Source organism: Rhinopithecus roxellana, chromosome 1 (assembly GCF_007565055.1).
Source record: "Rhinopithecus roxellana isolate Shanxi Qingling chromosome 1, ASM756505v1, whole genome shotgun sequence".
In the NCBI taxonomy this organism is placed as follows: Eukaryota; Metazoa; Chordata; class Mammalia; order Primates; family Cercopithecidae; genus Rhinopithecus; species Rhinopithecus roxellana.
In genome coordinates, this window is record NC_044549.1 from 38,973,074 (window position 1) to 38,988,446 (window position 15,373).

Here is a 15,373-nt window from a genome sequence, read left to right on the forward strand (position 1 = left end):
TAAAGAAAAGAATTTTAAACCCAGAATTTCATATCCAGCCAAACTAAGTTTCATAAGTGAAGGAGAAATAAAATCCTTTACAGATAAGCAAATGCTTAGAGATTTTGTCACCACCAGGCCTGCCTTACAAGAGACCCTGAAGGAAGCCCTAAACATGGAAAGGAACAACCGGTACCAGCCATTGCAAAAACATGCCAAAATGTAAAGACCATCGAGGCTAGGAAGAAACTGCATCAACTAACGAGCAAAATAACCAGTTAATATCATCATGGCAGGATCAGGTTCACACATAACAATATTAACCTTAAATGTTAATGGACTAAATGCTCCAATTAAAAGACACAGACTGGCAAACTGGATAAAGAGTCAAGACCCATCAGTCTGCTGTATTCAGGAGACCCATCTCACATGCAGAGACATACATAGGCTCAAAATAAAGGGATGGAGGAAGATCTACCCAGCAAATGGAGAACAAAAAAAAGCAGGGGTTGCAATCCTAGTCTCTGATAAAACAGACTTTAAACCATCAAAGATCAAAAGAGACAAAGAAGGCCATTACATAATGGTAAAGGGATCAATTCAACAGGAAGAGCTAACTCTCCTAAATATATATGCACCCAATACAGGAGCACCCAGATTCATAAAGCAAGTCCTTAGAGACTTACAAAGAGACTTAGACTCCCATACGATAATAATGGGAGACTTCAACACTCCACTGTCAACATTAGACAGATCAACGAGACAGAAAGTTAACAAGGATATCCAGGAATTGAACTCATCTCTGCACCAAGCGGACCTAATAGACATCTATAGAACTCTCCACCCCAAATCAACAGAATATACATTCTTCTCAGCACCACATCGCACTTATTCCAAAATTGACCACATAATTGGAAGTAAAGCACTCCTCAGCAAGTGTAAAAGAACAGAAATTATAACAAACTGTCTCTCAGACCACAGTGCAATCAAACTAGAACTCAGGACTAAGAAACTCAATCAAAACCACTCAACTACATGGAAACTGAACAACCTGCTCCTGAATGACTACTGGGTGCATAACGAAATGAAAGCAGAAATAAAGATGTTCTTTGAAACCAATGAGAACAAAGATACAACATACCAGAATCTCTGGGACACATTTAAAGCAGTGTGTAGAGGGAAATTTATAGCACTAAATGCTCACAAGAGAAAGCAGGAAAGATCTAAAATTGACACTCTAACACCACAATTAAAAGAACTAGAGAGGCAAGAGCAAACACATTCAAAAGCTAGCAGAAGGCAAGAAATAACTAAGATCAGAGCCGAACTGAAGGAGATAGAGACACAAAAAACCCTCCAAAAAATCAATGAATCCAGGAGTTGGTTTTTTGAAAAGATCAACAAAATTGACAGACCACTAGCAAGACTAATAAAGAAGAAAAGAGAGAGGAATCAAATAGACACAATAAAAAATGATAAAGGGGATATCACCACCGACCCCACAGAAATACAAACTACCATCAGAGAATACTATAAACGCCTCTACGCAAATCAACTAGAAAATCTAGAAGAAATGGATAATTTCCTGGACACTTACACTCTCCCAAGACTAAACCAGGAAGAAGTTGAATCCCTGAATAGACCAATAGCAGGCTATGAAATTGAGGCAATAATTAATAGCCTACCCACCAAAAAAAGTCCAGGACCAGATGGATTCACAGCTGAATTCTACCAGAGGTACAAGGAGGAGCTGGTACCATTCCTTCTGAAACTATTCCAATAAATAGAAAAAGAGGGAATCCTCCCTAACTCATTTTATGAGGCCAATAGCATCCTGATACCAAAGCCTGGCAGAGACACAACAAAAAAAGAGAATTTTAGACCAATATCCCTGATGAACATCGATGCAAAAATTCTCAATAAAATACTGGCAAACCGGATTCAGCAGCACATCAAAAAGCTTATCCACCATGATCAAGTGGGCTTCATCCCTGGGATGCAAGGCTGGTTCAACATTCGCAAATCAATAAACGTAATCCAGCATATAAACAGAACCAAAGACAAGAACCACATGATTATCTCAATAGATGCAGAAAAGGCTTTTGACAAAATTCAACAGCCCTTCATGCTAAAAACGCTCAATAAATTCGGTATTGATGGAACGTACCTCAAAATAATAAGAGCTATTTATGACAAACCCACAGCTAATATCATTCTGAATGGGCAAAAACTGGAAAAATTCCCTTTGAAAACTGGCACAAGACAGGGATGCCCTCTCTCACCACTCCTATTCAACATAGTGTTGGAAGTTCTGGCTAGGGCAATCAGGCAACAGAAAGAAATCAAGGGTATCCAGTTAGGAAAAGAAGTCAAATTGTCCCTGTTTGCAGATGACATGATTGTATATTTAGAAAACCCCATCGTCTCAGCCCAAAATCTCCTTAAGCTGATAAGCAACTTCAGCAAAGTCTCAGGATACAAAATTAATGTGCAAAAATCACAAGCATTCTTATACACCAGTAACAGACAAGCAGAGAGCCAAATCAGGAATGAACTTCCATTCACAATTGCTTCAAAGAGAATAAAATACCTAGGAATCCAGCTTACAAGGGATGTAAAGGACCTTTTCAAGGAGAACTACAAACCACTGCTCAGTGAAATCAAAGAGGACACAAACAAATGGAAGAACATACCATGCTCATGGATAGGAAGAATCAATATCGTGAAAATGGCCATACTGCCCAAGGTTATTTATAGATTCAATGCCATCCCCATCAAGCTACCAATGAGTTTCTTCACAGAATTGGAAAAAACTGCTTTAAAGTTCATATGGAACCAAAAAAGAGCCCGCATTGCCAAGACAATCCTAAGTCAAAAGGACAAAGCTGGAGGCGTCACGCTACCTGACTTCAAACTATACTACAAGGCTACAGTCACCAAAACAGCATGGTACTGGTACCAAAACAGAGATATAGACCAATGGAACAGAACAGAGTCCTCAGAAATAATACCACACATCTACACCCATCTGATCTTTGACAAACCTGAGAGAAACAAGAAATGGGGAAAGGATTCCCTATTTAATAAATGGTGCTGGGAAAATTGGCTAGCCATAAGTAGAAAGCTGAAACTGGATCCTTTCCTTACCCCTTATATGAAGATTAATTCAAGATGGATTAGAGACTTAAATGTTAGACCTAATACCATAAAAACCCTAGAAGAAAATCTAGGTAGTACCATTCAGGACATAGGCATGGGCAAGGACTTCATGTCTAAAACACCAAAAGCAACGGCAGCAAAAGCCAAAATTGACAAATGGGATCTAATTAAACTAAAGAGCTTTTGCACAGCAAAAGTAACTACCATCAGAGTGAACAGGCAACCTACAGAATGGGAGAAAATTTTTGCAAACTACTCATCTGACAAAGGGCTAATATCCAGAATCTACAAAGAACTCAAACAAATATACAAGAAAAAAACAAACAACCCCATCCAAAAGTGGGCAAAGGATATGAACAGACATTTCTCAAAAGAAGACATTCATACAGCCAACAGACACATGAAAAAATGCTCATCATCACTCGCCATCAGAGAAATGCAAATCAAAACCACAATGAGATACCATCTCACACCAGTTAGAATGGCAATCATTAAGAAGTCAGGAAACAACAGTTGTTGGAGAGGATGTGGAGAAATAGGAACACTTTTACACTGTTGGTGGGATTGTAAACTAGTTCAACCATTATGGAAAACAGTATGGCAATTCCTCAAGGATCTAAAACTAGATGTACCATATGACCCAGCCATCCCACTACTGGGTATATACCCAAAGGATTATAAATTATTCTACTACAAAGACACATGCACACGTATGTTTATTGCGGCACTATTCACAATAGCAAAGACTTGGAATCAACCCAAATGTCCATCTGTGACAGACTGGATTAAGAAAATGTGGCACATATACACCATGGAATACTATGCAGCCATAAAAACGGATGAGTTTGCATCCTTTGTAGGGACATGGATGCAGCTGGAAACCATCATTCTTAGCAAACTATCACAAGAAGAGAAAACCAAACACTGCATGTTCTCACTCATAGGTGGGAACTGAACAATGAGATCACTTGGACTCGGGAAGGGGAACATCACACACTGGGGCCTATCATGGGGAGGGGGGAGGAGGGAGAGATTGCATTGGGGAGTTATACGTGATATAAATGATGAATTGATAGGTGCTGACGAGTTGATGGGTGCAGCACACCAACATGGCATAAGTATACATATGTAACAAACCTGCACGTTATGCACATGTACCCTAGAACTTAAAGTATAATTAAAAAAATAATAAAAAAATAAAATAAAATAAAATAAAGTTTACATGAATCATGGAAGCAGCTACTTTACCACCTCAGTTTCCTCCCCCTCTTTGTGGTATAGGTTTTGTCTCTTGTTCTAGAAAATAAAAGGATATATGGAATTACATATATTTCAGGATAAAAAAAAGAAATATTGGGCCCTTAAAATAAGTAAATGTAGCCTTTTGATATAAAAAAAATGCTTCTGAAAAACAGTTTTTAAAAAATTCTGTTCTATTGCTAACCTTTTCAAAAAACCTTTTTCTTCAATTTCATTCCTGATGGTTAATTTCTCTTTCAAAACTTTCTGATATTTTTAAAATCTGTTTTTATAATTCCAATTTGTTTTAACATATCTACAAATGCTTGTTCAATACTATATAACTCATGTTAGGATGTTATATTGTAGGTTCTTTCTGCTTCATGACTGGGAAATTTTTTATAAGCTCAAAATTTTGATTCTTATATTCTGTTTCTTACTATATTGCTTTGTAGGGACATGGATGACCACTTGTTGATTTCGTAATATTTTATCCTCTGGGATGATTAAGCACTGGTATGCAGACATGGCTGAAGAATTTTAGATAGCTTACTAAATTGTGTAGTCTGAGAATGTTCTTTTCTATTGTTATCGTGAAATACAGTCTTTTAGGATGGAGCAGTTCTGTTTTCTTGCTTTTAATTTAATTTTTTGCTTACTTGTTTGAGTGTACAGAGGAAAGCTAGTTTTATATACCCTTGATATTAAAAGACATCTTGGCTACCTATACAAAACTTGATATATATGCTTCCTTTTCTTGAGTTTCTTAATAATAGTCTTTAATATCTGCCTATTATTTTCTTTTCTGTTTTTAGTGGCAAGTCTTGAAGTAATGGCTACCTTTTTCAAGTTTCTTCATTTTCACCAGAAGCTAGTGCCTTCCTGAGCCTCCCACCTTGAGTCTTCCCCTCAGAATTGCTTTGAATTCTGCAATATTGAGTGCTCTGAACTGCTGGTAACAAACCTTTCTCAAATATGTTTATAGTAAGTATAAGACTTTCTCTTTCTGGGAGTAATTTTGTCTGTGTTTCACTACTCTTTTTTCTTTGTTTCTATGTCTTATTTCTACCTCTTTTATTTCACAACCATGAACTTATCTGTGGAATTTGGGTGTTTATTTTCCTACTTAAATATAACTTAATATTTGTAGTGTTTTCTATGTCCTAAATATGCCATAGACATGAGTCATGTGTGGTTTATTTGCTTCTTTTTAATTTATTTGGATTTTTTTTGGAGAATGTGTATACATTTTTATTTAAGCTATTGTTATCATCCTTTGAGATCTTGGAACTCCAAAAATTTATTTTAAACTAGTTTTCATTAACTCTCATTAGAAACAGAAAAACTAGAGTCATAGTGATATAATAAGTCACAATGATAAGTCATAATTAAAATATCAAAGTTTGTATGGCTTGAACACAAATATTTAAAAGTGTCCCTATTACTGGCCTCTATTTTCAAAAATGTTTAATACAAATCAGCTCTGATAAATATACATCAGAAGGAAAATATTAGAGATTTAGAGGTTGTCTACCAAGTTCCTCTTAACAACAAAATCAAAATCTGTCTGTATAGATTGAATAAAGCTCTAAAGTTTTTATGTCCCTCTAATACATATATATATAATATATACATATAATATACATATATAATATATATATAATATACATATATATAATATATATATAATATACATATACATATATAATTGTTATGGCTTCATGGCAAGTAGAGTATAATCTTTGAAATACAGAATTAATTAGTTAAGATATAGCCTCTTTGCTTTAAGCTTGGCCAGTTGATTTATTTTGACAGTAAGATGTTAGCATATTTGAATTAGCCAAATCTCTCTAGTCTGGACTAAAGACAACTGAAAGTGTCCAAGATGTAAGAGCTTGAAAGGTATTTACATATCTGAGTTTGCCTTCTTGAATTCTTGCCTTACCCACAAGAAAATTATGGCTAAAATAACTGTTATTCTATAGAGAAAAAAAGTAACATTGTGCAGACATGCATCTAATCTAAAACTTGAAGCCAAATTTAATCCAGATAAAATGAGTTTCAGATAATCCACAATGCATGGATGAGAAAGTATGCTATTGTTGTAAGCAACTGAGGTTTGGGATGGTTAGTTATGCAATATCATTGTCACAGTTGTCAACAAAGAAAACAAAAAACTAAAATTGATGGTAGTAATTTTGGAACTGGGAAGCAGGTGGCAAGGGAACTGTAATAGGAGGTTAGAAAAATGGTGAGTAAAGTCATAAAAAGTGGGGAAAATGTCAATCTGTGCTATGCAGTGACTAAATATTTGGTAAAACTGTCATCCATGATAACAGACAGGACAGAAAATATATCTAATGAACTTGTCATATTGATTGAGGAGATTTTGAGGTCGACTGCTGTAATCCCAAGGTGGTTTCTTCAAGCTGCATTAGATTCTATAAGACAGGAAAGTACTATAAGATAGGAAAGAACTGGCCAGAGTCAGAGTAGAATTGAAACTATGAAGAACCCAGAAATGCTAGAATGTGTAAAATTACCAAGTTAAACTGATTTTCACCTTATTAAATACACAGTTATTAACATATAGCCTTAGGAGAAAAATTATTATTTGGTACTTCCAAAAAGACGTGGTCCTAGAATATGACAAAATAGGCATGTGGTTCTAATACCATTTTTAAGACCTCTGAAAGGATTAGATGAACATCTTATAGATCTTTTCAGCCAGAAAAAAAGGAAGGACTCCTAGGAGGTTGAAAGGTGTGGTCCCCTTGATATCTGATATACTCAGGGAAACTATAATTTCAATTAAAATGAGAGACATGTTTCAGAAGTAATTGTGGTTGTAGCTTTTGGAATATGACATTAAATATAATTAAATATATAGAATATTTACAATTTGTGAGAGAGTTGGAGTAGCCAAATCTCTCTAGTCTAGACTATAGGCAACTGAAATTATTAAAGATGTAGAAAGATCTTTGAACTTGCTACTCTCTTCAGTCAGAAAGCAGACTTAGACTTTTCTTCTCTGAAGTAAAGCACATTCTCCAAAGTATTTTCACAACATGAGATTTTTAGAAAAGAAAAAGGCTTAGGTGACAGAAAGGAGCTGTGGAGAGCAATGCACAAGGGAACTGTTCCCAGAAATCAGACACACAGCCTAATAAAAAAACGAACAAACAAACAAACAAACAAAACACATTGCCTGTCCCCAAAATAGGGGAACTTGGCAATATTTGTCTATCAGGAATATAAAATTTCTATAGACTATTTTTACTGATGTGTGCATTCTTTTATTACTCTTTCTGAATGGGAATGTTTATTATGTTCTACCCTGTTCTATCATTATACTTTGTATTCTGGTGGACTTTGAATCAGTTCATAGATATCTGGATCACAAAAAACTACATGTAGACATATTGTAGGTCCTCTGATCCTAGACCTTGAGTCTGCTGCCATGATGGAATGGGACTTTTAGGGGTGTTTGGATAAAAATGAGTACACTTTTCACATTGGTAATTTTGACCTACAAAAAAGTGTGAAAAACTGAATCATTACTCTTAATTGTTAACTCTTCTGCAGTAATGGTATACATCCACATTCCTGTCATGGTGGAAGCACTGTATTACCCAACTCTTGCTTTGGGTTTGATCTCATGACTGACGTTGGCCATAAAATGTTAATGAATGTGAAACCAGAAAAAATATAAAATTTTTTTGCACTTGAGCTTTCATTCTTATGCTCTTGCCTTTCACCTGTGAAGGCTATGACTGGTAGCCTTGGGTTTTAAGAAGGCATAAAGATACAGGGAGATGATATAAACCCAACTTGTAGTTTGGTGCGAAGTCCAATCAAGCCCAGCCAAGCACAACCAGGATCAACTGAACTTCAGATGCAGGAGTATAAAATGCTAATGTATTTATCTATTTTTCTGCAACTAAGTTTTGAGATTGTTTTTTACACAGCATTATTATGGTAATATCTAAAGCATTCACCCTTTTTTTTTTTTTAATTTAACCAAGCACTTTGATGAAACTTTGAGAATGAAGAGAATGCTTATTGCATTGTCTGGAAGCAGAATGTGCATAAATGAATAAAAGGCTGAAATTCTTGGGATAAAAATTGGATAAATATTTGCAAGGAAGACCAGAGAGAGAGAGATTAAGAGACTGAAGCAAACACGGAGGTAGATAAGAAATGAAATATCCTGAAATCAAATAACAACTGGATCTTCAGGTTAAAAGTCTATACTGCTTTCTGGTTAAAAATCTCAAATCATAAGTAATATTTTGATAAACTTACCAAATGAAGCATACAATTATTTCTTCTTCTGACTAAAATAACACTCAAAGTTTTGAAATATACTTTGCAAAATATTCTAGTGGAGATTGTCCATCATGGCACCCTCAGTGCTCAGTAGAGAAAAGTTACAGAGCTAGGTCATCCAGAGCACAAAACCCCTCTGATGACACTGACAGGACCAGTTATGACAGGTGACTCTCAGACTAATCAGAGCTTAGGATATTTTTCAAAGTGGAATAGCAAGGTATAGGGTTTCCTTTTTAGTTGCTAAACTTTGTATCTGGAGGCTAATACTCATATTCACAGTTTTCCTAAAGCCGTTCCCCTTCAACTTCTGCAAAATAAGGGAAACATGACAAATGCAGACATTGACAAATAAAAAATATAAGGCAGTAAAATTGTCAAAAATATTTTTAAAAAGAAAAAGAAATTCCAAGGACTAGTTTGTTGAAAGAAAAATGAACAAAATGGATAAACAAAAACTACCATAACTAACAACAAATAATAAAATGAAATACCTTCAAGCAGTTGTAATATTGATGGTCCATGTGTAATATACTAGGAGAAACATCTTCACAGACAGAAAAGATAAGCCTTCAAGTATATTTTGTGAATCCAATATATCAGCAATCTCCAAATGTGAAAAAAATCAACACATTGAAAGGGAAAAACAAAATTCAATATTGCTAAAGAATAGGTATGCAGAACTCTTTGGTTAAATATTTGTACAAAGAACTATGCAGTATATAAAAATATCAACTAACTTAGCCATGTGGTGTTTATAGACAAGGATTTTAAAAGATTTGTTTAAGTGATTCCAATATGAGTTAGACAAAATTTTTAAAAACATTAGGACTATATAAGTAGTTTATGCAAGGACATGTAACAGAATAATGCCAAAATAGATAGTTCCTTGACATAATAAATGTGATTAAATTGTAGCCAGCCACCATTCTGTCCAATTGTAGAAAAGTAGGATTCCCTTTGAAGTTAGGACAACCACACAAACCTACCCTCAATACTGCTATTTAACAATACTTTGAAAGTACTAGCCTATACCTTATTCTGGAGATTAAATATAAGTAAGTAGGGATATTTTTATTTATTATTTGCTATTAACATGATGTTTTGACTGAAAAAATGAAGAGAAGTCACTGAGGAAACATCTATAGGAAAAATATGACTTCATTAAGTTGGTGTTGTCAAAAAATTAATGTACAAATTTTAATGCCTTTTGTTGCAAAGTATAATGTAAAAAAAGACTACATAAAGTGATCATAACTAAAATATACAACTAGGAATAATCTTACATGATATTTGTAATAATAAAATAAATAAATTACTGAATGACATAAAGGAATATTTAAATAAATGTAAAAATACAATGTATTTTGTGAAGAGAAAAACTGGAAAAACTCAATACTTTAAAACTAAAACTACCTATCCTTCTCGAATTTATCTAGAAATTCTATGTGGGCTCATTTGAAACATTAATGGAAATTTTTTTTGTTATTTTTCCCTGGAACTTGAAAAAGATTGATACTAAATTAAATCTAAAAGATGGAGAAAGAACTATAAATTCTTCTAAAAGATAGAGAAATGAGAGCAGACTATCCTTAAAATTGGTAGAATTATTACTTTGTATAAAATTATATGTGGCCTGTAATAGTTTATAGAATATAACATGATATAATGAGGTATAATACAAATCTGTGTATGTATAGAAATTTTTTTCAGAAGCTAATGACATCAGTAGGAAGGCAAAACAAAATTTCCAATATTTGTACCCTTATCGAAAAATCAATTTGAACTCTTCATACTCAAAAATACCCTCACAAGAGCTAAGAAATCCCTACGAGAGCCAGGAGCTATTAACCCAGCCTCTAGTCAAGACATCATAGCCCCTGTCACAAAGTCACCACCCATGTGCCTAGCCTCAAGGTCCACTCTAGCACGAGGTTGGACTCTACAGATCCAGCTTTCATGTTGTTCTCTTCAGTTATAGGCTCCAGGTTGAGCCCCAACAGTCCCATGCTTCAGGCCTGCCCCACAGCCAGGCCCCCTTCTACAGCCCTGAAGTCCTGGCAGTCTATTGTGAACACAGCCTTCAGGTCTTCACTAGCATAGGAGTGGCACCCACAAATCCCAGTTCCAGATTTCCCCCTGCAGCCCTAGGTACCATACATGCCCCAGCTTCCAGATTGCCCTCTACACCCCACACATCAATTGAGCCATGGCTCAGGCCCACCTTAGCACTAGACCAACCCCTACAGACTCAGGCTCAACTTCTGCTTAAGCACCAGTTTGGCTTCTGTGGACCCAGGCTTTAACTTATCTCCCACTGACACACAGGCTCCAGGTCTGCCCCAGCAGACTAAAGGCCTAGGACTATGGCAGTGAAGATATAGGCTCTAGGCCCAAACCCAGTGACCCAGGAAACAGATCTGGCCCCTATGGGCGCTAGAGGCAGGCCTTCCCACCTGTTTATATAGGCACAAGGCCAGCCTTCCCAAGGACTTCAGCAACAAGCCTGCCTGCAAACCCTACCAGACAGGCCACAGACAATCTCTTGATGAGTTGACTGGTGAAGAACTTTGCTGCATAGACTATTCTGTAAATGCTGGAATAGATACCTGCTACTTCAAATGCACAGACGCCAATAAATGGTCACAAGGATTATGAATAATTAGGGAAGCATAATAACATCAAAAGAACAAAATAAACCAGTAACTGATTCCAAAAATGGAGATTTATGAACTATCTGACAAAGAACTCAAAATAAATATCTTGATGTTCAGTGAGCTACAGAGACACAGACACAGAACACAGAACACAGACCATATACAATCAGGAAACTAATATGTGAACAAAATGAGAAGTTCAACAAAGAGATAGAAACAAACAGATAGAAAACAAAAAAAAAAAAGCATTGAACACATTCTGAAACTAAAGAACACAGTTAACTGAACTGAAAATGCCTATAGAAAGCTTCAACAATGGATTCTACCAAGCAGATAATTAATAAACCTGAAGATTTGTCATTTAAATTATCTAGTCAGAAGAACAAAAAGTGAAAAAGAATAAAAAATAGTAAAAAAAAGCCTATGGGATTCATGGATGACCAGCAAATGAAACAATCTATGAATTATGGAAATTTCAGAAGCAGCAGAGGAAAAAGATGGGTAGAAAGCTTATTTAAAGAAATAATGACAAAACTTTATAATTCTGGAGAGAGAATTAAACATCCAGATTGATGAAGTCAAAAGAATCCCAAATAGGTTAAGTATAAAGAAATCTTCACTCAAATACATTTATACTCGTTCTCAACAGTCAAAGATAGCAGCACGAGAAAATTGATTCATCACATATGACAGAAACTCTATGAGACCTTCAGTGGATTTCTCAGGAGAAGCCTTTCAAATCAACAGGCAGTGGAAAGATACATTTAAAGTGCTGGAAAAAAGAAACCTGCTATATAAAAATACTATATTCAGCAAGGCTAGCCTTTATAAATGAAGGAGAAATAAGGACTTTCCCAGACAAAAAGGACCTGTGAGAGTTTATCACAACTAGGCCTGCCTTAAAAGAAATACAATGAGTTCTTTACATTGAAATGAAAGGATACTAACAATACAAAACAGACATAAAATTTAAGGCTTACTATAGAGGTACACTCTAGCAAATTTGGAATTCTCTAATACTATAATGGTGGTGTATAAATCACTTTAGTATAAAAGTTAAAAGACAAAAGTATCAAAAGTACTAAGTTACAATAAGTTAATGAATATATGATATATAAAAGATGCACATTGTAATATTAATAACATAAAATGGGAGGAGAGGATAAATTAAAGGGCAGAGTTTTTGTATGTGGTTTAAGTTCATATCAACTTAAAATAGACTGTTATTACTGTAAGATATTTTACTTAAGGTTAATGGTAACCACAAAGATAAAAACCACACAAAAAAGATAAAGGAATGAAGGCATACCCCTGTAAAAGTTAATCAATCAGAAAGGAAGAAAGCAAGAGAGGAAGAATGGAACAAAGTAACTACACATTACTCAAAACAATTGACAAAATGGCAGCAGTAAGTCCTTTCCTATTAATAATTACTTTAAATGTAAATGAACTAAATTCTCTAGTCAAAAGACATTGTGGCTGAATGGATAAAATGAGATGCAACCATATACTTCCTATAAGAGATTCACTTTAGCTTTAAGGACACACATAGGCAAAAAGTGAAGGGATGGAAAAAATATTTCATGCAAATGTTAACCAAGAGACAGCAAGGATGGTTATACTTATTTAAGACAAAACAGACTTTAAGTCAAGAACTGCTACAAGACACGAAGAATGTAATTACATAATGATAAGGATGTCAATTCATCAAGAGTATATAACAATTGTAAATATACATACACAACACAGAGAACCTTAATATATAAAGCAAATATTAACAGAAATTAAGAGAGAATTAGACAGTAATACAATAATAGTAGGGGACTTCACTATCCATTTCAACAATGGGTAGGTGATACAACAGAAATTCAATAAGGAGGCCGGGCGCGGTGGCTCAAGCCTGTAATCCCAGCACTTTGGGAGGCCGAGACGGGCGGATCACGAGGTCAGGAGATCGAGACCATCCTGGCTAACATGGTGAAACCCCGTCTCTACTAAAAAAATACATAAAAAAAAACTAGCCGGGTGAGGTGGCAGGCGCCTGTAGTCCCAGCTACTCGGGAGGCTGAGGCAGGAGAATGGCGTAAACCCGGGAGGCGGAGCTTGCAGTGAGCTGAGATCCGGCCACTGCACTCCAGCCTGGGCGACAGAGCGAGACTCCGTCTCAAACAAAACAAAACAAAACAAAACAAAACAGAAATTCAATAAGGAAACAGGAGAGTCAAACAACACTATCAACCAATTAAGTCTAACAGACATATAGAGCACTCCAAACATTCCAACCAGTGACAGCAAAATACACATTCTCTTCAAGTGCATATGCAACATTCTCCAGGATAGATCTTATGTTAGAACACAAAACAAGTTTTAACAAATTTAAGATTGAAATTATATCAAGTATCTTTTCTGGCCACAATGGTATGAAACTAGAAATTACTAACAGGAGGAAAACTGGAAAATGCACATCTATGTGGAAGTTAAACAACACAATTCTGAACAAACAATGGGACAAAGAAGAAATAAAATGAAAAATTAGAAAATAACTTTAGACAAATTAAAATGGAAACACAGTATACCAAAACTTATGTGATGTAGCAAAAGCAGTTCTAAGAGAAAATTTTATAGCTATAAATCCCTAAAATAAGAAAGAAAAAGTTATCAAATAAACAACCTAACTTTACAACTCAAAGGACTAGAAAAAGAAAAACTTAAGCCCAAATTAGAAGAAGAAAAAATGAATAAAAATAGATACTAGGAAAATGACAAAAAGATTAATAAAATTAAATTTTGTGTTTTGAAAAGATTTTTAAAAATGAGAATCCCTTAACTAGACTAAGAATAAAAGAGAAGACTCAAAATCAGGAAAGGGGAGAAATTACAAGTAACACATACATAAAATATTATAAGATATATGCACAAAAATGAAAAATAAAAATAAAAATTTAATGATAAATAAATCTCATTAGAACTTGAATATATATATATTATATGTATGTATAGAAATATGTATATATAGGTACCACCATGAACAATCACATGTAACAAATTGGACAACCTAGAAGAAAGTGTATAGATTATTGGAGACATACAACCTACAAAAACTGAATCAAAAAGAAATAGAAAGCTTGAAAAGACCAATAACACATAAAGAGATTGAATCAGTAATCAAAATCTTTAACAAAGAAAAGTCCAGGACTTAATTAATTCATAGGTGAATTCCACGAAATACTTAAAGAAGAATTAAAATTAATACTTTTTTAAACTATTCCAAAATAATAGAATGAAGGAGAACACTTCCAAACTCTTTTTATGAAAAAAAAAATCACCTTGACGACGCAAAGACACTACAATGAAAAAAAAAAAAATAACTGCAAACCAATATCCTTGATGAACATGGATGCAATATTTTCAACAAAATACTAACAAACTGAATTCAATAGCATATTACAAGAATTCTTCACTATGATCAACTGGGATTTATCCTCGGGATGGAAGGATGGTAGCTCACAAACAAATTAATAAATGATTCATTCTTTTAACAGAATGAAAGATAAATATCATATAATCATCCCAATAGATGCTGAGCAAGCATTTTACAAAATTCATTATCTTTTCCAGATAAAAATTCTTAACATACTACACAGAGAAGAAATGCATTTCAACATAATAAAGACCATATATGACAAACTCACAGGTAGCATCATACTCAATAGTGAAAAACTGAAAACCATTACTCTAAGATTTGGGAAAAGACATCTTTGTGATGTCTTTGCCTGATTTTACTCTCACCACCTTTATGTAATGTGCTACCAGAAAGCTTACCTAGAACAATTAGGTAACAAAAATGAATAACACCATTTAAATTGGAAAGGAAGTACAGTTGTCTCTGTTTACAACTGACAAATCTTATATGAAGACAATCCTAAAGACTTCATCAGAAAACTTAGAACTGAAAGCATTCAGTAAATTTGCAGGATATAAAATAGCAAGCATACAAAAATCTGTAGCTT